This window comes from Manis pentadactyla, chromosome 5, assembly GCF_030020395.1.
Source record: "Manis pentadactyla isolate mManPen7 chromosome 5, mManPen7.hap1, whole genome shotgun sequence".
NCBI lineage: Eukaryota > Metazoa > Chordata > Mammalia > Pholidota > Manidae > Manis > Manis pentadactyla.
In genome coordinates this window covers 160,410,064-160,436,822 of record NC_080023.1, presented here as the reverse complement: position 1 = coordinate 160,436,822, position 26,759 = coordinate 160,410,064, and the positions used below count along the sequence as shown (strand labels likewise).

The 26,759-nt window shown below is 41.8% G+C and overlaps 1 long non-coding RNA gene across 2 annotated transcripts in view; it reads left to right on the top strand.

The window, feature by feature from the left end:
* The window catches only part of LOC118920300 (uncharacterized), a 219,772-nt gene that overhangs the window by 23,617 nt on the left and 169,396 nt on the right, over positions 1 to 26,759 (top strand). The window contains exon 4 of one of the 2 annotated variants that reach the window (XR_008997949.1): positions 10,251 to 11,944. The exons of the other annotated variant lie outside the window; for it this stretch is intronic. This is a non-coding gene — a long non-coding RNA (uncharacterized LOC118920300). Of the gene's footprint in view, positions 1 to 10,250; positions 11,945 to 26,759 lie in introns of those variants that run through there. 2 annotated transcript variants of the gene reach the window in all.

Here is a 26,759-nt window from a genome sequence, read left to right as displayed (position 1 = left end):
ATTGCTCAGGTACAGGGTATTTATAGGAAGACCATTGTATTGGCTCATCTGGTGTCTTCTGGATACCACTGACTTGTGTAGCCCTTAAACCTGAGAACAGACTGTATTTCATAGGTAACAGAATAAACTTTATTCTTCAAACAGGTTTTCTTGTTTTTAACTAGATTATTCTTACTTAAAGACATAACTATTACTTATTGTAAGTACCCTTCTAGACTTATTTAGATACAGATCGTTGCTGTTCATAATGCCTGTGCACAACAGAAAGGGAAATCATTGTACAGTAAATTGGTTAAGGTATTCTTGAACTGTTTTATGCTTGAGTCTGAGTCTTGGCAGTCACTCTGACTCAGAATCTCTGTCGCCCAGGTTTTTCTCACACAATACTGTCTTCTGGGCTTTCAAGTATATTGGCCAAGAAACATTTATTAAGAGAGGGCTCAACTCGTGTCCTTGAGATTTTCCTCCAAGTCATTGACATTCATTCTGAAAATGTTGACAGTCGTGCACAGGCAGTAATAAGTGTGTTCCTTGGCTGTCTGGTTTCCCTGCACACCCGAATTCAGAGGTGTTTAAACATGAAACAAACACACACAACAACTATGTCTTAGGGTTAGTAAGATGAAGTAATGATCAATAAAGGCATGTTGAATTCACAAAAGAATGATGATGTCTCTGTTTTAAAGCCAACACTGCAGTGTCCCAGCATCAGGGCACTGAGGGAATGCATTTACAGCATCCCGAGTGGTATGTACCTTAATGATAGGAGGTCTTGGGACTATCCTAGAATTTTGCTTCTTTTTAGATCTTGATTGAACTCCAGCCTTTTCTGAGGCAGTCCCCAGTAACAGGAAAAGCTGTTTTAATAACAGACTGTGTGCTCTGAGTCCTGGTTGCTAGCAGTCTTCAGTGAAATGCTTGGCATCTAGAGAGGGTGCAAGAGAAAAAAATATTGATTTTAATCTAATAGCTGGTTTTTAGAGTGAAAGGCCTTGGCGTGCATGGAAGATATTTACCAGGACATTTTTGACATAGGAAAGTCCCTGTAAGTGACATCAAAGGAGCGCTTTTGTCAGGAAATCCAGTCGGAGGAGGTCTCCTGCACACTAGGTGAGACCTCCCCCTGGAGGAGGGTTCCTGACTGCTTCAGAAAGAATTCAAGAGCAAGTGGAGCAGGTGCAAGCCAAGAGGAGTTTATTAAAGTGAAAGTACACACTCAAGGAGGGAGTGTGAACATGCTGGAGAGCTGAGCAGTCCTGGTATGCCTAGGTTTGAGTTTATAAAAAGGGTTTGATTAACTATGGGATGAATATTCATGGTCCAGGGTCAGGTAGCTTACCTAATGGACTGGGTTGCCATATGGCTGGTGAGGGAAAGAGAAAATGTATCCTTTTAAGATGAAACTGACTTGGTAGGCACAAGATTTAATTTTTTTGGTATGTTCCAGGTCAGTTCTGCAAGCTTCCTGTTCGTTTGTCCCTTTTAAAGCATCCTGTTTCTATACTTTCTAAGCATCCTGTTATTCTGTACCTTTTGATTTGAACCCTGAGTCCCTCTGCTCCCTATTATAGCCTGCCTCACTTTGGAGGTTGGAAGACGCTGAAGGACGTCCAAAGGATGTCTCCAGAATAGCAGACATCACAGATGTCAGCAAACACAGAAACCCTTCAGATACTTTTAACAAATGCAGTGGTGGCAAGAGTGGGCATCTTGTGAGATAGATGTTCTCTCAGCATAGTTCTTTTTTCTAATAAATTCACAATGTCAGTCAATAAGACACTTAGATTCTATTCACTATACCCTGCCACACCTGAAGTCCCACGGGGGCTCATACTTGCCAGAACTCACCCAGGTAGGCTTATGCACCCCAGGGTGGGATTATTAGTAACGAGAGGAGAAATACCCAGCACTGAAGCTGACTGACACTGGGGGAAGTGAATCAGATATAGAAGCTTAAGAGATGTGGTCACCTTGGGTTGTACCTGAGATGCTACGAAATGATGTTAATGAAAATGACAAGATGGTCCTCTATGTGCTGGGCACTGTGCTATTGGCTGTGCATTGTTAACTTACTTATTCTTCATACATATATATGGCATACTATGTGTTCACCTATATAACAAAACTTTTGAGGGTGGAAAAAGGCTGAAGATCTCAAAACAAATTTACTGATAACTCGATTCTATATGATGATGGGTTTTTGATCCACTTTAAAAAAATGTAAAATCAATAAAACAGCAACATGTAATGACACTGGATAAAACATTTCCTTGTGATGTTTTACATGTCTGAAGCCTAAATTATTTTCATGTTTGCAAATTCTGTCCTAGTTCTGTCCACCAGCATCTATATTTGAAATCAGGAGGTTCACATTCTGATTTTTCTGTTTATATCATATGTGAACATGCTTTCATATTTCTTGTTCTCTAATGAAAATTTTAGACCAAAAGTCCCCAAATGCTTTCTGATGTTAAACATTGAGTTGATCTCTAATTCTTGTTGTTGCAGATAATGTCAGTTACATTTGTTTCCAGACTCTAGAATCCCAGGGGGCACACTCTTCAAAGGTCAGCCCCGGCAGGAAGTCCTCAGAAGTCAGGCCTGCCTTCCTGTGCCACAGCCTCACCTGGGATGCTCCTGCCCTAAATAATATGACTCTAGTGACAGAGGGGGGCCTGAAAGGAGATTTGGAAGTTTAATCTTGGTTTTCCAAGTGATGATTTTGCAGACCAATTTTTGCTTGGGAAGAGGATACCTGCTATCAATTCAAATATTTCTTGCCCAAGCTTTTGATTGTTTTCTGAATTATTATTGAATGTATTCACCAAGGACATTGAATCATGAAATTTCAAGTCACACAGGCCATTGCATCTCTAATTGTAAATAAATGGTTTCAACTTCTGCCCCTCCTGGGGTGCTCACTGTATAGATTAGTCAGCACACCCAGCCAGCCCCGATACCTCCGTTTCCTTCTGGAGAAACCGCTGAGCTTAACGCCTCTGGGAAGGGCATTGGCCTCCATGGCTACAAGCCCACTCATTCTATGTCCTTCAAAACTCCATCCTATAACCTAGAAAATTGCCTGAGCAAAAAGAGAGATTTCCCCATCTTAGTTGCAGTCTCCCTTGGAAACTCCTTCCATCAAATAACAAATGCTAAGCCACCTTAATTAAGCCAGCTCATGGCAAAATCCCATCCTCTATTGGTGAAATTTTGAGTACGTCTCACTCGGTTCATAGAGTCCCCTACCTCTGATGTGGTGTGAAATCAGAGGGACCTGCTTTTTTGTTTTGATACATCTCTTTCCTTTCTTTGACAAAAAATTTTTGGAGTGGTATTACATAGTTTAGTAGTTATCATTGGAGGGAAAGAGCCACTTTGAAGCATTGATTTAAGGGCAAATGACTGGACAGAGGAAACAAAACAAAGTTTTCCTAGAAATGCATATGGGAAGGAGGATTGCCCTTATCAGGTTATCAAGGTCATTTGCTCTGTTTCCCAATGATTGGAGTAATGAGGGGAGAGGATTGTACTAGTAGAATGCATGTCATTTGTTGCTCAATTTCTTTTTTGCTTTCTCTCACCCAGTGCTTCTAGCTCTTTGGGCTGAATGAATCCTCTTGAAAACTGAGGTCATTGAGTTACTCCTCCTTCACTTTCTAGGACCCCTCATTGTCTTTGATTCAAGCTCAAAGTCTCCATTCCAGCATTCATGAACTTCCACAGATGGTTTCCTGCTCATGCTCTGTCTCACTGCTCAGGACTTCCTCGGCCGACTCAGCCCTGTCACTTACCAGTTAGAAAAGTCACTTCATCGCTCTAAGCCTCGGTTTCCTCATTGGTAAATTTACCTGTCTCACAGAGATGTGAGCTCAGAGAAGTCTTAAAGCAGGGACAAACACATACACACAGACGATGAGGACAGCCATCATTTGGTGAGCTGAAAATACCTGAGCAGTGATGGCTATGGAGAAATGCCTCACCTGTGACAGGTACAGAATACTCTATACCTAATAGAGAGTATTACTCACATTATTAATTTTTACTCTTAGATTATTTCAGATGCTATTTTGCTTTCCTGTCTCCCAGCTATTAGAACTGTTTCTATTTGTAGTGTTCATGTTGGTGCTTAATGTTATATTCTCTTTAACCACTTGTCTCACTGTGTTTGTGTGTGTGTGTGTTTGAGGCACAAACATGGCCGGGGGTAGGTTCTTTCCAATTAGATTAGCAAATTCTTGCAAAGTGTATAGTTAGCACCCTATGTTTATTGAATGAAGGGAGATTGGAAGGCTGGGAAGGAGGGAGAAGGGATGAAAGGAGGGGAAGGGAGAAAGAGATGACAGGAGAAAGGTAAAGAGGATAAAAGCCAATATCCTTTGTTTTTTTTTTTTTCTTCTCTCTTCCCTACATGGCTCAGAACATGTCAGTCTTCCTCCACCAGCTCTACAGAAATCACTTCTTGATAATGACTGGCCTTCAGCAGGTCCAGGATCACACTGGTAAAATCCCAGCAAGTGGAAAGTCAAATCAAACAAAGGGCCTTGGGTCTCCAGAATGGCAGCCAGGCTGCTGGCAGTATGTCCGAAGCACAGCAGTGTTCCTGGAGCCCCACACCATGCACCAGGGTCAGAGGCCAGGCAGCAGGTGAACCATTTCTTAGAAGGCAGATTTCAAGGTCAGAGCAAGAGAGAGGTTCAAAGTGGATTTGAACTTCAGTGAAGTTCAAATGGCAGCCCAGGGTCTCAATAGCTTTGGAAGTAGATTGGTCTCAGCTTTAGAAGTAAAACGAGCATATGCCCAGAATTTGGTATTCTCCTGCCAGGATTAGAAGATGTTGACTCACTAACCTGTAGACTGTACCTCTGAATTCACAAAGGACAAATGCGTCTCAGTCAATCTGTCCAGATGTGTTGCGTTTGTGATCAAGAGTCAATGTGTTTGTGCATGGGTACAGCAAGGTCCAGGAATTGACAGTCCTAGAGGCAAGAAGCTGGTTGTAGACAAGGCCAGAAGCACGTAGCCAAATGGCAATTAAAAGTTGGTCATATTAAGAGATGGGAATACAAAATCAGTTAAGCTGTGAGCCACCAGCCAGGAATTGTGGCTTTGGGTTCTGAGATCCAGAGATAAAATCTGAGACAAGAGATGAGCTAATGGTCAATTGATGAATTTAAAAGCCAGACAGGAGTACAGAATTGTTTAAAGGGCAAATGAGAGAAGAGAAAGGGCAGCGCAGAGCATGCTGAGGCCCAGCTTCAGCTCTCTCTGCTGTGGCAGCTTGACGAGCCCTGATTCCCACCCCTGAACACTGAATGGAAGCCAAGGGCTATCAGGCACTTAGCCTAAGAACAAAGACCACTTCCGCCTTCTCAGACGAACACCCTCCGTTGTACAGCCACAGCAGGGCTGGGATACGGACGTATGGATGAACCAACTGGGCCTGGTTCCTACGTGCATGTACTGGTCATTTAGCGATAACATATCCTTAAATATTGAGCGAGTACGCTTTGGACTACAAGGAATTAATGTCATCACCAGCTGCCTTGTCCAGCCAGGACAACTTGTGTTTAGGAAATTCTAGTTTTGGTCATGATCTTAGTCCTTTGGCTAATGGTAAAATTGCCTAGTTCACATTAAATCTAACCTCATTCCTGTGGTATTTTTATTTGTGACTTAACATCGAGCTTTAATATAAAAACATCCCCAGGTCTTGACCATAGCTCTCCTCACACAAACCCACACAGATAGACGCACTGTGATTTGGATGGAGCTGTGTTCAACCGAAGACAGAGAGATGATGGGAAGAAAGCAAGTGACGCAGGTCGGCACAGGAGTGCACTGCGGCTTGTGCACACACTGTAAAACCTATTTCTGAAACCTGGGCACTTATTTTAGAAACTATGAAAGATTTTTCTAGAGATTTACCGCAAGAAATCGTTCCTGAGGCAGACAAGGTTCTGAAATGCTTTCTATCATGCCTTATGTAACTCAGCAAAAAAAAAAAATTATTCCCCTGAATTGGGGGTGAGACAAGAGATGGATTTGTTCAGTGACTAACTGCCTAAATACTTCAAGCATTGCTGCCTTCCCCTCTCTTTGAAGAACAGGAAATCATAAATCAGAAGATTAGGGATTTACTTCCATTTCAAGGTGCCAATAGCCAAGCAAGTTAGCTGGCTCGGTGCCTGAGCTTTTTCATGTAGGAGGTGGAGCCCGAAGGATAGAGGCCCCAGTGCTTCTTGTGCAGTCCATGATACAGAATAAGAGCGAATCTTTCTCATAAACTCACCTATTTTGTGATGGTCAGTGCACTGGTGAGAAAGGCAGAAAATTACAGCTTCTCGTCTCAAGGCCTGTTAGGTGATCCCCTCTGAAATCAGAATAACATGTTTTTTAGATTACCTAAGTACCTGGGGAAACATCTCTTGCATTAACCTGGATGTCACCACAACAGGCACTAATGTGAGGGCATTTGGGAAAGGCCCCTCGGGGAGCTCTCTGGTATGGAATTCCAACAGCTTTTGCATTCCATTCACTTATAAGTGGAGTTCCGTATTTCCTAGATTGGAAATCCATCTCTTCCTCTCTCTTCCACCTGCAACTCCTTGCTGGGTCTGTCCTTGGATTCTGAGCAGGCATTTGCCTCTCTGAAGACAAGCACCAATGAATGATTAAGACTGCATTAGAAACTAAAGAAAAAGTAGGTATGGAGTCCTGATTAAAGAAATGCTCTTCTTACCAAGCTTTCGGAGGTTCAGCAGAAAGGAATCTTTCTGTGTCTATAAGCCAGGGTCCACCCTGCCCCCAGGGTGCTATCAACCCACCCTGTCTCATTCCAGGGGTCAAATATTTGTGGGGGTTGGGGCGTGGGTAGAATTATGTAAGTGAATAAGGCAATCACCCTTTCTCTGGAGAAGGAAAAGCATGGTGTGGCTGGTTAAGTTGCATGGCCCAGTTTCACTGATTGCCAGTCTGGACTGATTTTGAGCCAGGGCTTTGTGGTCCAAGATGCCCATTTACTCCATCCTTGGGCCCTTTCATGGAGGTGCTTGCTCATCTGCAGATCATTTTTCTTGGAGTTCATAGAAGCCCTTTCCTAGCTCAGGGATGTATTCAGTCCTGACTCCTATTGGTGAACTCAGCCTCTGTTCTGCTCCCAACAATAGCCTTTCAGTCTCAGTATTTCAAAATCTGTTTCCCCAACCCAGCTGGGGTTTTCCTTTCCAGTGGATGGGACTTGGCCCACTGCCGCGTTTCTCCTGACTTTGCACATCTGCTCTGTCTTAACCTACTTGCAGATCTGGGCAAGAGAGGCTTCCCCTGGCAGCTCCAGCCCAGGACCCACATCAGCAAGGCTAGACACTTGACCTTCCCACTTGAAGAGCAGTGGTTGAAAGTTCAAGCTGGAAAACTAAATTTTTTAGGCCAGATTCACCACTTACTGACACAGGAGCTTTGGAAAGTCATCTAACCAGTGCTCTGAACCAGAACTGCGTCACACCAGCCTGGAGCCTCAGGCAAAGGGGAAAAAAAGCTATCAATACTGACCCTGTCTTTATTTAAAATTTTGGTTTTTTTGTTCCTTGTGAATATTTTTACTTAACTTCTGATTTTTTATGATCTTGATTACTGAGGATTTTTTTTAGGGGGGTGCTTTCCTCTGTCATTTCACACCCAAGGCAAGCGCCTCACATGCTTCACGTGATTCAGGCACTGCTCTGGGTCTCAGTTTTTTCATCTGTAAAATGGGAATCTTAGGAGTGTCTACTTATATCTGAAATAATTTTTAAAAAATAATTACAGTTTTAGAAAAATAGTAATTAATGGAAATTGTGCATGTAAAGTGTTGGCAAAGTCCTTAACCCATGGTAAGTGCTCAAATAATAAAAAGAAGTGATTATTGTTATATATCCCCTTGTTTTATTATGATTTGTTAATTTGCTGTATGTAGCTCCATAGAACATTATCCAAGTCCTGCAAATTCCTTGAGGAGAGTCTGTGTTGTGACCTTTGTATTTTTCCGCACCAGTGTTGCATTTTGCACTTGAAGTTGCTATATCAAAGCTGTTGCCTAATTAGGGAATTGGAACAGATTATACCTGAGATCCATTCCCTCCCCTGGTCCCTGGAAATCTATGATTTCCTCAACATCGCCCAGCTGACACCACCTTATGTGTAGTATGTATAATACCATTATTTCCTGTTTCATAACATTTTTTTACACAAGACCTATTTTCAGTAGCCACTATTTCTAATCCCTGCCCCTCTAGTTCATCTCCCAGCATGTACACGGGATGACCTCTATGTCTGGGAAAGAGTTCCAACTCTAAGATTCTTCAGCCCACTGTGCTGGCAGCCTTCCACAAGCTCGTCTTGGGAAACAGTAATTGATTACTCTGGAGGGAAAACTCCACCCCAACACCAGCTGGGGCCGTACCATGCCCTAGAGCCCCCAGACTGTCTCCAGCAAAATCCTCAGCGGAGAGACAGGTAAGTGTGAACAGGGCTGATATTATCTTAAGGTCCAGAACATTGTTTTGGTGTGTTCTTTCTTAAATGCACTCCCATTTGACATTGAAAAAGTCCCAGAGAAGTGAATTTTCCAGTGGCTGCCCCAAGGTGCGTCAGTGGTATTGTTTTGTTTTGTTTTTTAATTTGAATAGGCAATATTGTCTTTCATTCAACACCACGTGAACAAATAAGCCAGGTAACAAGGAAACAAACCAGAAGGCAGCAGCCTTAGACTCATAGCAGAAAGGAAAGAAGTGACCAGTTTTGAGAGGCAGTGAGGTCGAGGTGAACATCAGTATCCTGGGATATATGGACACCTTTGTGCTCAGAGCTGAGTTGACTGTTACCTGTTGGGTCCATGAAGGCTGCCATCCCAACTTTCAGGGTTTGAAAAAGAAAAAATGTTGATGATTTGTCCAAACTCAAAAAATGAGAAGAATTTTAAACCATGAATGTAATTTCCATTCCAAGAAGTGCTTTCTGGATGCCAAAAAAATATATGTTGGTGCTTTTATTGAATTAAATTCTTGAGCATTCTTCTACCGTCTCTCTATGCAGCACACTCATCCATATGAAGGCATGCCTAGGCCTTCAAGTCATGAGATGATAAGGAACCCTGCCTGTGACATCAACCTCAAAAATAAAGGATAATACCAGGAACAAAATATGTGACTTCTAAATAAAACTCTAGTTTATGAATATCTCAAATTTTTAACCTCAAAGTAATAAACTTTATTCATAATGTCTGATATTTTAGTATTTATCACATATTTGTGATTAGTGTTAATAATGTTTCACGATCAGTAAGGCTGATGTTCCCAGCTTTGTTGACCTTATCTTCAAAGCAGTAGCATGGAAGAACTCACCTTCAGGTGTCTTAACTATAGACGTGCATTCTCTCTCCTTGGTAATGATTACTGTCAAGGTTACGTGTGGTTTCTATTTTGGGCCCAAATGGCAGAAAAGCCGCTTCGGCAGCCAAGAAACAGCAATGTAGGATGCCAATAAATTCTAGGGAAAATTGCATTTTAAGAAGGGAAACTTTGACATACATCTGGCGGTAGAATGATCCTGAACATATGGCAGCCTGGTAGGTAGGAAGCCATTGGAACATGGTAAGTTGATATGAGTGCTGTTCCCGTCCTGTTCTGGGGTGCATTTGGGAAAGGTCCTGTGGCGAGGACCACATCTCCTCCAACCTGGTGTGGCACTTTCCACTGGGGAGGGGAGCTGGTTGGAAACGTGTGTTTGTGTGTATGACCTTCTCCTGGCAACCTCTGATTGACTCTTTAGAGCTATTCTTAGTGATGCAAGTGGTAAAGAACTAGACTCCACTGAGGGCGAAGGGCATGTCATCATGATTCAGCTGATAAAAAAGATACTGGGGAACTAGAGAAATCTAGGGTTTCAGAAGCATGGGATCCTGCAATGGGAGATGACAGATGTCCAAAGTCAAAGCACCGCCGGAGGACAGGGCACACGTCTCCATGGTCCAGTTTCTGTTTGAACAGTTCTGCTAAGAGGGAGTATAGCATCCCTTAAGGAAGTCCATGATTTAATGGCTTCTCTTATAAAGGACAGAGGAAAACCAAGCTTTGCTCTGGAAGGAAGATGCAGCCTCCTTCCCTGTGTATTCAGGCATTGGTGCCCAGGACCCCCAGAACAATGTTTATTAGAGGACAGTCCTCCTTTCTGGGGTCTCACTCCTCAAGCCATGCCACTCTGCATTCCTTTAGGTCCTAGGACTCTGGTCAGCAGGGCTGCACACGCACTGCAAAGTCAGGATGACAGGCCTGTAGAGTTGGCGCACCCACCCTCGCCCTGTGGACAGGGATGGAAGGCTCCTCAAGGGTGCTTCTTGATCAGGATCACACAGGTGGTAAGTGTTACAGTCTGAACACAAGTCAAGATCTGTGTTCCTCCCAAAACTGCTGTTACAACACAAATATTCACTTACTTTCTATCCCATGGGTCACAAACTAAATTGTAAAGGTAGGCTACTTCCTACCTCTGATCCTTAAGCTTGCTCTGAATGGAGTGAGAGCCACTTTCAGCTTCAGAAACTCAGGGTAGGTCCTTTGTTCTCTTCTGATTAGGTAAATGGGCACAATGCACAATGGTGCTCACTGCCAGCATGCACTCCTCACCCTACACACTCACATGTGCTCATGCGTATATCCTCATAGCATGCCCTCATGACCTTACAGTGTATGCACACATATATCTTCACCCATCACCACATACATGCATTTGCTCTCATTCTTAGATCAAGATTCTTATATGCCTCCTTCAGGGTAGGGGCTGTTAAACTTTCTTTCATAGTTATTTCATGGTTCATAACCATGACTGAGGGACTTAATGAAATATAGGCTTAGCAGATCTAAGGTGGGTTCCAGGAATATACATTTTTAAACACATGCATTCAGATGCTTCTGATGAGTAATCTGTGCACCATTCCTTAGGAAACAGTGTCTTGGCTATGAGACCATTAAAGGTAAGAAATGTCGCATACATTTTTATCTGCCCAGCACAGCTCACCAGGCTAGTCCAAGGCAGATAGTATTTGATGAGAGTGGATTTGAATGACTCAGTGTCTTACTGTTCATTTTTTCAAGATAGGTCAGATTTTCAGAAGGTAATGAAGTCCTTGACCCTCTGGGATCCAGTTGTCTGGCCTACTCTTTGTGAAGGAGTTTGAAAAATCCCCAAGGACCCTCTTTTCATTTGCTCCCTTCTGTTGAGCAGTCTATTCCTAAAGCGCATGTAAGATGTCTCTCCTGCAGCACCAAGGCTCTCTTTCTTTAGGAAGTGCATCCCAGACTGATGACACTAGGAGATCAAAGACCCTGAGGGGACTGGCTCTGCCACACACCTGCCTGGCACAGACGGCCTCTCTCCTCTTTCCTCGCTCATGAGTTTCCCCACCTCCGTGGCTCTTCATCACTGACCATGATCCCTGCTTGGTTTTGCTTACCCAATCCGCTCCAGCACACGCCATCTTGTAATAAGCAGCCCACTGTTTCAGACTACCTAAAACCCTTGCATTCTTCCAGGAGTAGAATTCTCAGTAGTCCTTTCCCCTAGGGTGTGCCGTCTGTAAGGTCCCACCAGTATCTCAGCAAATCTTGAGGTGCCACTAATGACCTCTGGCCAGGCAGATAATCTGAGTACAAGCGAAACTAAATGAAATTCCATCCTGCACTCGTGAAGGATTTGTAAAGCCCTTTGCTGAACTCCTGTTCTCCAGTGTTTATGGCCTTTTTCTGATCTGCCAGTCTAGCAACTGCACCAAAAAAGGGAATGTGGTTCTTGGGGCTTTGAAGGATGGTGCCCTCTTGGTGACGTCATGCTGCTTCCTGTGTCACTAAGTGCTCACCAGGCTTCAGTTCTTTGGCCCACTGTCAAATCCTTCGGATAAGCTATGGCAGGCTGTGGTCTTGGTTGAAGAGTCTACATTTTTTTTTTCTCTTTTCTTACAAATTCAGCTTGTCGCTCCTCTGGAAGGCCTCCTATCCTCCACTAGAGATTTCTACCTTACTGTGACGAACAGCGGCATTTAGGATGGAATAGATTTTGTGAGCAAACTAATGTTTTACTGCCCTACCTATCAGCTTTTCAGATCTCATTATGAACTGCCAAATGTGACCTGGGAGACCCCCAGGCAAGAGGGTGCTGGGTACATCTTGGAGCAAGCACATCACCTATTCTGGAAGCTGTCCGTAGAGCAAGAGGGAAGTAGGGATGGGAAGCAGTATGGTGTTTGCTGATAGAACCCAGGGAAATAGCAGACTGATTTAGAGAGTGAGGGGAGAGCTTTGCCTAAGCATTCATTGTGTTTTCAGAAATTTGTCTCTACCCATAGGCATTCACTCGTACTTAGATGATGATTAGACGTCCATTAGTATAATTTCTAAGTGATCTACAGAACAACATAGAATGGAAGGAAGGAGGGGAGTATATTAGAAAGGGCAAAAGTGATGGAAGTGGGTATTTGGAATTAAAAGTGGATGTTTGGCCCAGGATGTCATTTAAGTGAAAAGAGCTAGTGGCCTAGAGTCAATATTGTATGATTCTTTTAGTGCAAACAAAATGTATTTCTAGCAAACACATCCAGCAAGTTTCTATGCATATGCTTAAGACATTTCTAGAAGGACACAGAAGAAAATAAAAATTACAGTTATCTTTGGTGACAAGGACTGAGGGTGCTTTGAAAGAAAAGTGCTTTTAAAAATTTTACCTTGTACAAATTGGTACTTTTTGAAGTTTTGCTCTTAAAAAAAACTAGTCATCTATCTCCACATGTTCACTTTTAGTTCAGACATTGAAAAACAAATGACAGTTGTTGCGCTTAGGGAAAGTAAAACCCCGAGGGCTTTTCCCCAGGCAGCTGAATACTGGGGTACTTGCTTTTCATTATAGAGGTTCAGGAAATCCAGAGATGCTTATGTGTCTCCCAAATCCACTGCTCTGGATCGAGACCGGGGTCACTCTAAGGTTAGCCTTTCCATGCTGATTCCCAAGTCCTCAAGATGCACTGAGTTCATTTTCTGCACAGAATGAATTAACTCACGTGGATCCAAACACACAGTCTGCACAGGGACAGTGCCTGGTTTTCCTAACCGTCAGTTACTTCTTTCTCTCCTGGTCTTGGAGGAAATGGAAAGCATGCATATTCAACACTGGATTTGGGGCCTCAAGCAAGGCTACTGATCCATTGCAATTAAGACTAATTCAGTGGCTGGTATTCCTCTTTTCTACCCATCATCCAGCCTGGAATCTTGATCAGAAGAAGGATATTGGGAACTTTGAGGGCAGTGGACCCTAAATTTCATGTGCAGAGCAACCACCAATGACATATAGCAAATGCTCATTCCTAGGACCCATCTCCCGAAGCCATGATTCAGCAAGTCTGGGGAAGGGCCCAGGAATCTGCCTTTGTAACAGGCTTTCCAGGTGGTTCAGATGCAAGAGTATAAAAGAAACACATAGAGAGAAATCTTGTCACAGGACTGTTGAATGCTACAAAGTGAGGAATGGCTGATGTTAGATGTGTTCTCAAACCTGGGAGAAATGGGACAAACCAAAGGGTAATAGTACTTATTTCATGGAAAACGATGCCCTAAGTGCTTGGCATGTGTTTGCTCACTAAACTCTGGGATGCCCATGACATCTTTATTCCCTGCCTATCGATGAGGAAACTAAGGCACAGAGAGTTTAAATAATTTTCTCAGGCTCACTAACAAGTATAGCCTACAAACCTGGGAGGATGTTTCCAGAATTCACACCCTCAACCACCATACTCTGGGACGAAGGCTGGGAAACTACACCCACAGACCAAATCCGGCTTGCTTGCCTATTTTTATTAGGCTGGGTGGGGGCCCTTCAGTGTGTGAAGAACAAAATTCAGCCAAGTAAATTTGAAGATCTAATTGGCTTTATTAAGTGATCCATGAATTGAGCAGCATCCCATTAGCAGGTAGAGATATGCTCCAAGGAATTGTACAAAATGGAAGGTTTTTATGGGATAGAGGGGGGCAAAGATGCTATTAGCAAAAGAAAAGAAAGGATGTTTTTCAGGCTGGTACATGTTTTGGGGTGTAAGGGAGCTGAGGGCTCTTATCATGCAAGTTTCCTTACTGTTCTGATCAGGACATTTCAGATTGACTAATAGAAAATAACATTCCTGGGAGAGGTGGAATCTGTTAGGCATGGTTTACTCTCCTGGGGGGCAACAACTCCATTTTGGGGTTTGTTGTTTCTTTTTCAGAAGTAACAGTGTGAGAAAAGTTGTTGGAAGAGTTGGAGACATTGCCTCTTGGTCCACAAAGCCTAAAATATGAACTCTCTGGCCCTTCACAGAAAAAAGATTGCAGACCCCTGATTCAGTAGAGAATAAGCATAAGGCTGTCGTGACTCAAGAGGTGTCACAGGCTGAACCCCAGATTGCCTCACTTGAGGGGCTGTGCTGGGACTCATGGACCTAAAAGCCAGTTGTGCATCACCACTCTCTGGCACTCCTACCTCATGACTGAAGCTGCCAAGTGTGATGCGGGAGCCTTCGATGACTTAATAATTGTCATTTCGGTCCAGTGTAACTAACAATGTACTTTGTTCATTTAAATTAAATTCCTGAAAACTGGTTACATGTAACAGGGCATAATGAAGAATTCCTCACATAAGAAAAGTAGGCAAAAATACGTTCCTGACCCTCATTTCAGTTGTATCTATTCTGTTGAAGTTATTGTAATAATGCCACTGGTTCTCCGTATTGGTAAGAGTAATAGTACTGCTGTTGTAACCGAGGCTAAAAAGCAATCTAGTAACGTCCCCAAGGTCATGTGGCTAGTGACCTGTGGTCAGACTTCAGAGCCTGCCTGCTTAAGCTGCAACATAGTGTGGCTTCCCCAGAAGGTCCCTGAGAGCTAGTTAGCATTCCTTTCTCCATTTTACAAATAAACTAGCAGTTAGAACACTTAAACAATTGAGCAAAGTTATGGACCTCTTCCACTCATCTGAGTGCAGATTTGACAGAATCAGAATTCCAGGCACTTTCCAATGTTTCATTGGATCTTGGAATGACCCTCCAGGGGCAGGCGTGGTCTACTGGCCAAGCCCTAGCTCTGAAGTCTGAGATGTGATACATGCATGCATGCCCTTGGAGGGGGATCAGAGAGCATCATAAAGAGGTCCTTCCTGCAAAGGAGCATTGAACAGCCTTGCTGCTCTGACTCCCAGCACACAGCGCAGGCACTAAAGGATACTATACTTCCATGGCTCACCAGCCACGCGACCTGCATAAGGCACTTAATAGCTCTACCTCTCAATTTCCTCATCTGTGAAATGGCAATGATAGTAATACCTATCTTAACAGAGTTACTGAAAACATTTAATGAGATAATTCACATAAACTACTTGGCAGTTCACGGCATATAGTATGTGCTCAAAAAATAGCAATCGCTACTATAATTAGACAGAAGGACCAGAGGCTATTTATTATATTAGATGATATGAGGGAATAATGAAATACAACTTAATGAGTATATACGATGTGTCAGGCACTGCATTAAGCTTTTAGATCATTATCCTTTTCAATTGTTACAGTGATCTCATTATCCCCATTCTGTAGACAAGGAAACAAGCCCATTCAGAGAGGTAAAGTTACTCACTCTAGGTCACATAGAAAAGTTTGGGTCTGAACCTGGGTGTGCTTAATTCCAGAGTTTACATTCCTACCCACACCCACAGGTCTACTTTAACTCCCCCAAATTTCTACTTCTTTCTAAAATGCAAAAATGTAGAACAGAGGCCTTTTAAAACAAATTCTGCTCTAAGAAGAAGTTGTGACATTTATGTTAAACTTTATTAGACTTTTATATTAAGAAGCTGTGTTCAGTGAAAGCTTATTTATTAAAAATGAGCTTGAATAATAATATAATAAATGAAATAAAAAATCTTGTCTCCTCCTGTCAAGCCAAAGATGGATTATGATGTGTTGGGCGGGTACAAATGATTCTGTAGTCCTAATTCAGGAGAAGATTTGGAGGCAATTTCACCTCTTCAGAAAGTATTGTACCACACTCACTTACAGAGGATTTATGAGCAATGAAATGGAAACTCTTTCAAGATTTTATTAAGAGATATAGTCTTCCTGCATAACTTCTTTCCCTCCTGGACATTTATGAATGTTTGCCTGGAAGGGTGGTCTGGGAGCTGGGTTTTGATATATGTGGTTCCTATGAGGAGGTGCCAAGGGAGACATTTTTCCATCAAAAGCCATGTGCATGCAGGATCTTGGCAAGTCTTCCAGCAACAGTGGACACTGGCAGTAAAAATGAGCTAGGAAAAAACATGCCAGCTAGTACCAGTCACTGTGGATGCCAGAAGGCCCAGGGGCCAAATGCATAAATACCTTAAGAACTTTGTGTGGCAAACAATAAGGATTTAATTCATCTTTCTACCAGATTCCGAATTTTTCAGGACACAGCCAAAGCTAGAGAATGGCCAGCAACGTGATTTGTTAACTCAATCTTTAAATGCACTGTTGAAACCCCTAAGAGACAGGAAATAAGAAAGGTGTATGACCTCATGGCCGTGGACCTCACCACACTGGGGCCACTCCTTTCCTCCATAAATAGACTGGGTTCCCACATTGCCATGGACAGGACGATCTCAGGGTGTGACCATGGCAGCCTCCTGTCTCTCAGCATGTCTTCATGATGTATGTGGCTAGACACTGATCTTGACAAAATTCCTGATCTTGACAAGAAATTTGGAATGAAATTTATTTATCAAGGAATACACACCCCCTCCACCACTACCACTACCACCAACAAGTAAAGCAAAAATGTGTATTTCTATCCCTTATCTTTCTCTCCAAATTAATTTTGAGCTATACCCTCCTTTGCTTTCTGAACACAGTACCCATTGATCATTTTGGTTCCTTGATGTTCCTGTTTGCCACAGGACTTTTGCACAAGCTGTTGTCACTGTTTGGAAAAATGTTGATTTGCTTTCAACATGCTATTCAACTTCAATTTATCCTTTAGACATCAGTTCAAATGACCCCTTCTCAGGAAATCTGTGATACCTGACTCCCTCCTCCCAGATTAGGCCACACTCCCTGCTGTTCACATTGAGAGTTTTGTATCTCTGCTGCTTGTAGCACTTAGTATAGATATACTTTGTATTTGTTTGTGTGATGATTATTGGATTAATATTTGGGGATCCTACAGGACTTCAGCTTCCAAGGAAAATAACTGTATCAGTTTTCCTTCATTTTATTTTTAGAGCTTTTGCCAAAATCTGGCACAGAGTAAGTACCTAATAATTATTTCTTAACTAAATGGGTAAATGTGATACTGTGATTTATAATAAGAAATACATATTTGGTCTTCGGCCCTTTTCTGGCACAGAGCTAACCCTTGGAGTTTTCTAAGTGATAAGAGCAGTGAAGGTGTCTTGTTATATGAATTAGATGACTTTGGGAAAGCCCCTAAGAATGGAAGTGGGTTGCCAGGAAAATCACCCAGGTGATTAGAAGGTTTGATCTTTCAGTCCCACTCCCCAACCTCCAGGGAATGGAGAGGGGCTAGAGACTGAGACCGGTTGCCAGTGGCCAATGACTCGTGCCCATGTAATGAAGCCTCCACAAAGACCCAGAAGGAGAGCATTCAGAGAGCTTCCTGGTGGTGAATTCCTGGAGTTTGGGGAGATGGGTGCACCTGGAGAGAGCATGGAATCTCTGCACCCTTTTCCCATGCCTTGCCCTATGCAGCTTTTCCATTTGGCTGTCCCAGAGTTACCTCCTTCTATAATCAACTAGTAATCTAAATGTTTCTCTGAGTTCTGTGAGCCAGTCTAGCAAGTTAATCAAAGCCAAGGAGAGGGTTTGGTGGAATCTCCAATTTGTAGCCAGCAGATCAAAAGCACAGGTAACAGCCTGGGCTTGGGACTGGTGACTGGCTTCTGAAGGGGGTGAAGTGAGACAGTCTTTTAGAACTGAGCCCTCAGCCTGTGGACTCAGACCTTATCTCTGGGTAGATAGTGCTAGAATTGAGTTGAGTTATAGGACACCCAGCTGGTGACAGAGCACTGCTTGTTGGAGGTGTGGGAGAGAAAAACCCCACTCCTCACATTGAAACTGGGTGAGAGAACACAAAAGACTAAATAATAGTAACAATTATAATATAGAAGCTACTACTTATGAAGGGCCTACTAGCTGCCACGTCTTAAGCTAAGCATACCTAATCCTTACACAAATCAACGTGGTAGTTTTTATTACTTAACATTTAAAGATGAAAAATTGAATTTGAAGTGACTTTTGTAAATGGCCACACTTACAAGTGGTTGTGGGAGACCTGGAATTCAAACCCAGGTTGGCTTGATACTGTAGGTTAGCCTTCTACCATGACATACTGCCTTTCTTTGTTTTTTTATAATTTAATAATTTTGACATATTAACATTTTGTGAATTTAAGGTGTTCAGTGGGTTACTTTGATACCTTTATGATACGATTGCCACTGAAGCAGTTTTTATCATATTACATCATTATAATGCAATATTATTGTCCATATTCTCTAAACTATGCATTAGGTCTCTATGGCTTATATACTACTCCTTATAAGTTTATGTGCTTAAACACCATCAATCTTACCTCCCCAGCCCCCAGCCCCCAGCCCCTGGTAGCCACCACTTTACTGCTTTTTTTGCAAATTTGACTTTTTCAGATTTCATATATAAATGATACACAGTACTTGTCTTTCTCCATCTGACTTACCTCGCTTAGCATCATGTGTTCCAGGTCCATCCATGTCGCCACAAATGGCAGGATATACTCCTTTCTCATGGCTGAATAATCTTCCATTGTGTTTATAGATCACATTTTTTAAATCTGTTCATTTATTGATGGGCATTTGGGTTGTTTCTATATCTTGGCTATTGTGAATAATACTGGGATAAACATGGGTGTGCACATATATATTTGAAATCCTGTTTTCATTTCCTCTGGATATATAGCCAGAAGTAGAATTGCTAGATCATATAATAGATCTATTTTTATTTTTTTTGAAGAAGCTCCATATTGTTTTCCATAGTTGTTGGACTAATTTACATTCCCCCCAGCAGTGTATAAGGGTTGCCTTCTCACCGTATCCTGGCCGGCGCTTGTTACCTCTTGTCTTCCTGATGATAGCCGTTCGAACAGGTGTGAAGTGATTTCTCCCTGTGGTTAATATTTTCATCTCCCCAATGATCAGTAATGTTGAACATCTCTTCATGTGCCTGTTGGCCATTTTGAATCCTCTTTGGAAAAGTATCTGTTTACTTCTTCTTCCCATTTTTATTTTATTTTATTTTGGTATCATTATTCTATAATTACATGAAGGTATTTGAGCTCTATATATATTTTGGATGTCAACCCTTTATTGGATATGTCATTTATAAATATATTCTCCCATACTGTAGGATGCCTTTTTGTTCTATTGATGGTGTCCTTTGCTGTACAGAAGCTTTTCAGCTTGATATAGTCCCACCTGTTCATTTTTGCTTTTGTTTCCCTTGCCTGGGGAGATATGTTCATGAAGAAGTCACCCATGTTTGTGTCTAAGAGATTTTTGCCTATGTTTTTTCTAAGAGTTTTATTGTTTCATGACTTACATTCAGGTCTTTGATCCATTTCAAATTTACTTTTGTGTATGGGGTTAGACAGTGATCCAGTTTCATTCTCTTACATGTAGCTGTCCAGTTTTGCCAGCACCATCTGTTGAAGAGACTGTCATTTCCCCATTGTATGTCCACGGCTCCTTTATTGTATATTAATTGACCATATATGTTTGGGTTAATGTTTGGAGTCTCTATTCTGTTTCACTGGTCTGCGGCTCTATTCTTGTGCCAGTACCAAATTGTCTTGATTACTGTGGCTTTGTAGTAGAGCTTGAAGTTGGGGAGTGAGATCCCCCCACTTTATTTTTCCTTCTCAGGATTGCTTTGGCTATTCGGGGTCTTTGGTGGTTCCATATGAATTTTTGAACTGTTTGTTTCAGTTCGTTGAAGAATGCTGTTGGTAATTTGATAGGGATTGCATTGAATCTGTATATTGCTTTGGAGAGGATGGCCATTTTGATGATATTAGTTCTTCCTAGCCAGGAGCATGGGATGAGTTTCCATTTGTTAGTGTCCTCTTTAATTTCTCTTAAGAGTGTCTTGTTAGTTTTCAGGGTATAGGTCTTTCACTTCCTTGGTTAGGTTTATTCCTAGGTATTTTATTCTTTTTAATGCTATTGTGAATGGAATTGTTTTCCTGATTTCTCTTTCTATTAGTTCATTGTTAGAGTATAGGAAAGCCACAGATTTCTGTGTGTTAATTTTGTATTCTGCAACTTTGCTGAATTCCGATATTAGTTCTAGTAGTTTTGCAGTGGAGTCTTTAGGGTTTTTTATGTACAATATCATGTCGTCTGCAAATAGTGACAGTTTGACTTCTTCTTCACCAATCTGGATTCCTTGTATTTCTTTGTTTTGTCTGATTGCCGTGGCTAGGACCTCCAGTGCTATGTTGAATAACAGTGGGGAGAGTGGGCATCCCTGTCTTGTTCCCAATCTCAGAGGAAAAGCTTTCAGCTTCTCGCTGTTCAGTATGATGTTGGCTGTGGGTTTATCATATATGGCCTTTATTATGTTGAGGTACTTGCCCTCTATTCCCATTTTGTTGAGAGTTTTTATCATGAATGGATGTTGAATTTTGTCAAATGCTTTTTCAGCATCTATGGAGATGATCATGTGGTTTTTGTCCTTCTTTTTGTTGATGTGGTGGATGATGTTGATGGATTTTCGAATGTTGTACCATCCTTGCATCCCTGGGATGAATCCCACTTGATCATGGTGTATGATCCTCTTGATGTATTTTTGAATTCGGTTTGCTAATATTTTGTTGAGTATTTTTGCATCTACGTTCATCAGGGATATTCATCTGTAACTTTCTTTTTTGGTGGGGTCTTTGTCTGGTTTTGGTATTAGGGTAATGTTGGCTTCATAGAATGAGTTTGGGAGTATTCCCTTCTCTTGTATTTTTTGGAAAACTTTAAGGAGAATGGGTATTATGTCTTCTCTGTGTGTCTGATAAAATTCCGAGGTAAATCCATCTGGCCCGGGGTTTTGTTCTTGGGTAGTTTTTTTATTACTGCTTCAATTTCATTGCTGGTAATTGGTCTGTTTAGATTTTCTGTTCCTTTCTGGGTCAGTCTTGGAAGGTTGTATTTTTTTAGGAAGTTGTCCATTTCTTCTAGGTTTTCCAGTTTGTTAGCATATAGGTTTTCATAGTATTCTCTAATAATTCTTTGTATTTCTGTGGGGTCCATTGTGATTTTTTCATTTCTCATTTCTGATTCTGTTGATGTGTGTTGATTCTCTTTTTTTCTTAATAAGTCTGGCTAAAGGCTTATCTATTTTGTTTATTTTCTCAAAGAAACAGCTCTTGGTTTCATTGATTGTTTCTGTTGTTTTATTCTTCTCAATTTTATTTATTTCTTCTCTGATCTTTATTATGTCCCTCCTTCTGCTGACCTTAGGCCTCATTTGTTCTTCTCTTTCCAATTTCGATAATTGTGATGTTAGACTATTCATTTGGGATTGTTCTTCCTTCTTTAAATATGCCTGGATTGCCATATACTTTCCTCTCAAGACTGCTTTTGCTGCGTCCCACAGAAGTTGGGGCTTTGTGTTGTTGTTGTCATTTGTTTCCATATATTGCTGGATCTCCATTTTAATTTGGTCATTTATTCATTGATTATTTAGGAGCATGTTGTTAAGCCTCCATGTGTTTGTGAGCCTTTTTGCTTTCTTTGTACAATTTATTTCTAGTTTTATACCTTTGTGGTCTGAAAAGTTGGTTGGTAGGATTTCAGTCTTTTGGAATTTACTGAGGCTCTTTTGTGGCCTAGTATGTGGTCTATTCTGGAGAATGTTCCATGTGCACTTGAGAAGCATGTGTATCCTGTTGCTTTTGGATGTAGAGTTCTATAGATGTCTATTAGGTCCATCTGTTCTAGTGTGTTGTTCAGTGCCTCTGTGTCCTTATTTATTTTCTGTCTGGTGGATCTGTCCTTTGGAGTGAGTGTTGTGTTGAAGTCTCCCAAAATGAATGCATTGCATTCTATTTCCTCCTTTAATTCTGTTAGTATTTGTTTCACATATGTTGGTGCTCCTGTATTGGGTGCATATATATTTATAATGGTTATATCCTCTTTTTGGACTGAGCCGTTTATCATTATGTTGTGTCCTTCTTTATCTCTTGTTACTTTCTTTGTTTTGAAGTCTATTTTGTCTGATACTAGTACTGCAACACCTGCTTTTTTCTCCCTGTTGTTTGCATGAAATATCTTTTTCCATCCCTTGACTTTTAATCTGTGCATGTCTTTGAGTTTGAGGTGAGTCTCTTGTAAGGCACATATAGATGGGTCTTGCTTTTTTCTCCATTCTATTACTCTGTGTCTTTTGATTGGTGCATTCAGTCCATTTACATTTAGGGTGATTATTGAAAGATATGTAGTTACTGCCATTGCAGGCTTTAAGTTTGTGGTTACCAAAGGTTCAAGGTTAGCTTCTTTACTATCTTACTGTCCAACTTAACTCACTTATTGAGCAATTATAAACACTGTCTGATGATTCTTTATTTCTCTCCCTTCTTTTTACTCCTCCTCCATTCTTCATATGTTGGGTGTTTTGTTCTGTGCTCTTTTTAGGAGTGCTCCCATCTAGAGCAGTCCCTCTAAATCACCCTGTAGAGGTGGTCTGTGGGAGGCAAATTCCCTCAACTTTTGCTTGTCTGGGAATTGTTTAATCCTTCCTTCATATTTAAACGATAATTATGCTGGATTCAGTATCCTTGGTTCAAGGCCTTTCTGCTTCATTGCATTAAATATATCATGCCATTCTCTTCTGGCCTATAAGGTTTCTGTTGAGAAGTCTGATGATAGCCTGATGGGTTTTCCTTTGTAGGTGACCTTTTTTCTCTCTCTGGATGCCTTTAATACTCTGTCCTTGTCCTTGATCTTTGCCGTTTTAATTATTATGTGTCTTGGTGTTGTCCTCTTTGGGTCCCTTCTGTTGGGAGTTCTGTGTGCTTCCATGGTCTGAGCAACTATTTCCTCCCCCAGTTTGGGGAACTTTTCAGCAATTATTTCTTCAAAGACACTTTCTATCCCTTTTTTTCTCTCTTCTTCTTCTGGTACCCCTATAATGCGAATATTGTTCCGTTTCGATTGGTCCCACAGTTCTCTTAATATTGTATCATTTCTGGAGATCCTTTTATCTCTCTCTGCATCAGCTTCTATGTGTTCCTGTTCTCTGGTTTCTAATGCATTAATGGCCTCTTTCATCCCATCCATTCTGCTTTTAAGTCCTTCCAGAGATTGTTTTATTTCTGTAGTCTCCCTCTGTACTTGCTCCTTTAGCTCTTGCACATTTCTCTGCAGATCCATCAGCATGTTTATGATTTTTATTTTGAATTCTTTTTCAAGAGACTGGTTAAGTCTATCTCTGAAGATCCTCTCTCAGGGGTTGTCTGGACTATTTTGGACTGGACTAAATTTTTCTGCCTTTTCAAGGTGATAGCAGTGGCTGTAGGCAGGTTGTGGGTGTGTCAGCTGGTAGAAGAAAGTCCTTTCCTGCTTGCTGGACACCTTGCCCTTCTTCGCCGCCTGTGTCAGTTACTTGCACTCATGGAGCAGCCTGTGGATTAATCCCCTAAGCTGTTGTGGGCGGGGTCTCCGTCAGAGCAGCACAGAGCCCTGCAGGGAGTGGCAGGCAGACCAGGTGCGTTCCTCCATGATAGCGGCGCCCCTGCTGGGCAGCTGTGTGCCAGCATCGGCCTTTGGGTCTGGCCCTGGTGGCTATGCATTGGGCTAGGATTCCACTTGGCTGCTGGGAGCGTGGCTACTTCTGGGCTGCTCCTTTGCCGCTGCCGCCGGCTCCCGCGGGCTGCTCCCTGGCCCCTCTGGCGCCATGTCCGCCGGCACCTGTGGGCCACACTTGGGTCTCTCTGGCACCACGGCAGGTGCACGCGGGCCTCTCCTGTACCCCTCTGGCGCCGCGGTTGCTGGTGCCTGCGGGCTGCTCCCGGGCCGGTCGGTCACTGCCATGGCGGGCTTCCACTGGCTGCTCCCGGACCCCTCTGGCACTGCCAGCATGCGCGGGCCGCTCCCAGTCTCTAGCGCCTCCACCCCCAGTGCATGCTGCCGCTCTCCCACTACTGGGCTGGTGTGTTGGGGTCCGTGCCAGTTGGGGGAACAACTGGCAGGCTGCTTAGTGCTGTGAGGGGCTTTAGTGCTGTGCTGCTGCCCAGGGGTTTAGGGCGCCTAACGTTCCCCGGGATTCCCAGCTGCTGGCTAAGTGTGTCGGGATGACTTCGTCCAGCTGTGGAGTCCCTGTCTCTTTAAGACTTGCAAAAAGCACTCACTTTTCTTTTGTGTCAGAGGTGCTGGTTGTGGGGACCTGCCCACAGGTTTTGCTTTAACATTTCTCTAATATCCAGCTCCCTGTGCACCGTGTGTCTGTGCTCTGGGTGCGGATATCTAGAGCTGATTGTTTAGCAGACCTGGGCTCTCACTCCCTCCCTGTTCCAACTCCTTTCTTCCCACTGGGTTCTGGGCTGGGGGGCGCATTTGGGTCCCGCCGGGCCGTGGCTTGTATCTTACCCCCTTCATGTGATGCTGAGTTCTTGCAGATGTAGATGTAGCCTGGCTGTTGTACTGTATCCACTGGTGTCTCTTTTAGACATAGTTGTATTTATTGTATTTTAATAAATATATATGTTTTTGGGGAGGAGATTTCCGCTGCTCTCCTCATGCTGCCATCTTGGCTCTACCTCCACTTCTTCCCTTTTTTAAATCAGATTTTTTTTTGTTCTTATTAGGTTGTGTTAGTTATGTATTTTGAATATTAACTCTTTATTCAATATATTTTGGTTTGGGAAAATGTTTTCCCTTTCTGTAGGTTGACATTTCATTTTGTTACTTGTTTCTTTCACTGTGAAGAAAGTTTTGAATTTGGTGTAGTCCCATTTGTTAATTTTTGCTTTCATTGTTTGTACTTTTTTCATCATGTCCAAAAAAATCATTGCCAAGACCAATATCAAGGAGCTTCTTCCCTATGCTTTCTTCTAGGAGTTTTATGGTGTCAGGTCTTATGTTTAAATCTTTGATCCATTCAAGTAATTTTTGTGAGAGGTGTGAGATACGGGTCCAATTTCATCCGTTCTGCATGTGTTTCTCCAGTTTCCCAAAAACCACCTGTTGAAGAGACTATCTTTCCCCATTGGGTGTTCTTGACAACCTTGTTGAATATCAATTGTCCATACATGCCATGATATGATTCTTCTTTCTCCATTCTGATCCATTGGTCTATGTGTCTGTATTTGTGCCTGGACTATACTGTTTGTATTACCATTGCTTTGCAGTATAGTTTGAAATCAGGACGTATGATATCTCTGACTTTGCTCTTTTTTCTCAGGATTGCTTTTTCTATTTGGGGCCTTTTGTGGATCCAAACACATTTTAGGATTGTTTCTTCTATTCCTGTGGAGAATGCCATTGGTATTTTTGATGGAGATTGCATTGAATCAATAGATAGTTTTGGGTAGTATGGGTATTTTAATATTTATTCTGATCCATGAACATGCGATGCCTTTCCATGTGTTTGTGTCTTCTTTGATTTCTTTCATCAAAGTCTTGAAGCTTTCATTGTGCAGATCTTCTACTTCCTTGGTTAAATTTATTTCTAAATATTGTATTGCTTTTAATGCTATTGTGATTGAGATCTTTTCATTTATTTCTTTTTCTGATATAAAGGAATGCTACTGATTTCTTTAAACTGATTTTTGTAACTTGTCACTTAACTGAAACATTAATTAATTCCAACTTTTTTTATTGACTCTGAGATTTTTCTCTTTATGTAAGATCATATCAGCAAATAGGGACAATTTTATTTCTTCCTTCCTGATTTGTATGCCTTTTATTTCTGTCATCCCTAATCACTCTATCTAGTACTATATTGAATAAGAGTGGTGATAGTGGGCAACTTTGTCTTTTTCCTGATCTCAGAGGAAATTCTTCCTGTTTTTCTTCATTGAGTATAATGTTAGCTGTGGGTTTGTCATATATTGCCATTATAATGTTGAGGTGTGTTCCTTCTATACCTAATCTATTAAGAGTTTTTATCATGAAAAGACATTGTATTTTGTCAAATGCTTTTTCTGTATCTGTGAGATGATCATGTGGTTTTTATCTTTCATTTTACTGATGTGATTAATTACACTTATTGATTTGCTTATGTTGAACCATCCTTGCATTCCAGAGATAAAACCCTCTTGGTCACGGTGTTCAATCCTTTTAATGTGTTCTTGAATTTGGTTTTCTAATATTTTGTTGAGAGTTTTTACATCTATATTCATCAGCAGTATTGGTCTTTAGTTTCTTTTCATGTGGTATTCTTATCTGGTTTTGATATCAAGGTTGATACCAAGTCAAGGTATCTGATTTTGGTATCAAGGTTGATACCAAATGCTGGCTGCACAGAATGAGTTTGGGAGTGTTCTCTCTTCCTTAATAATTTTCCTTTACTGTGCTACTTCTTACCTAGCAAGTCATGTCCTGTCAGGTGGCTGGTGAAGGGGATATGGTGAGTCATACACTAAAACCCAATTTCACATCCACACTGATCCAGAAGAAGGCAAGAGGGTTTTTTAATTTTC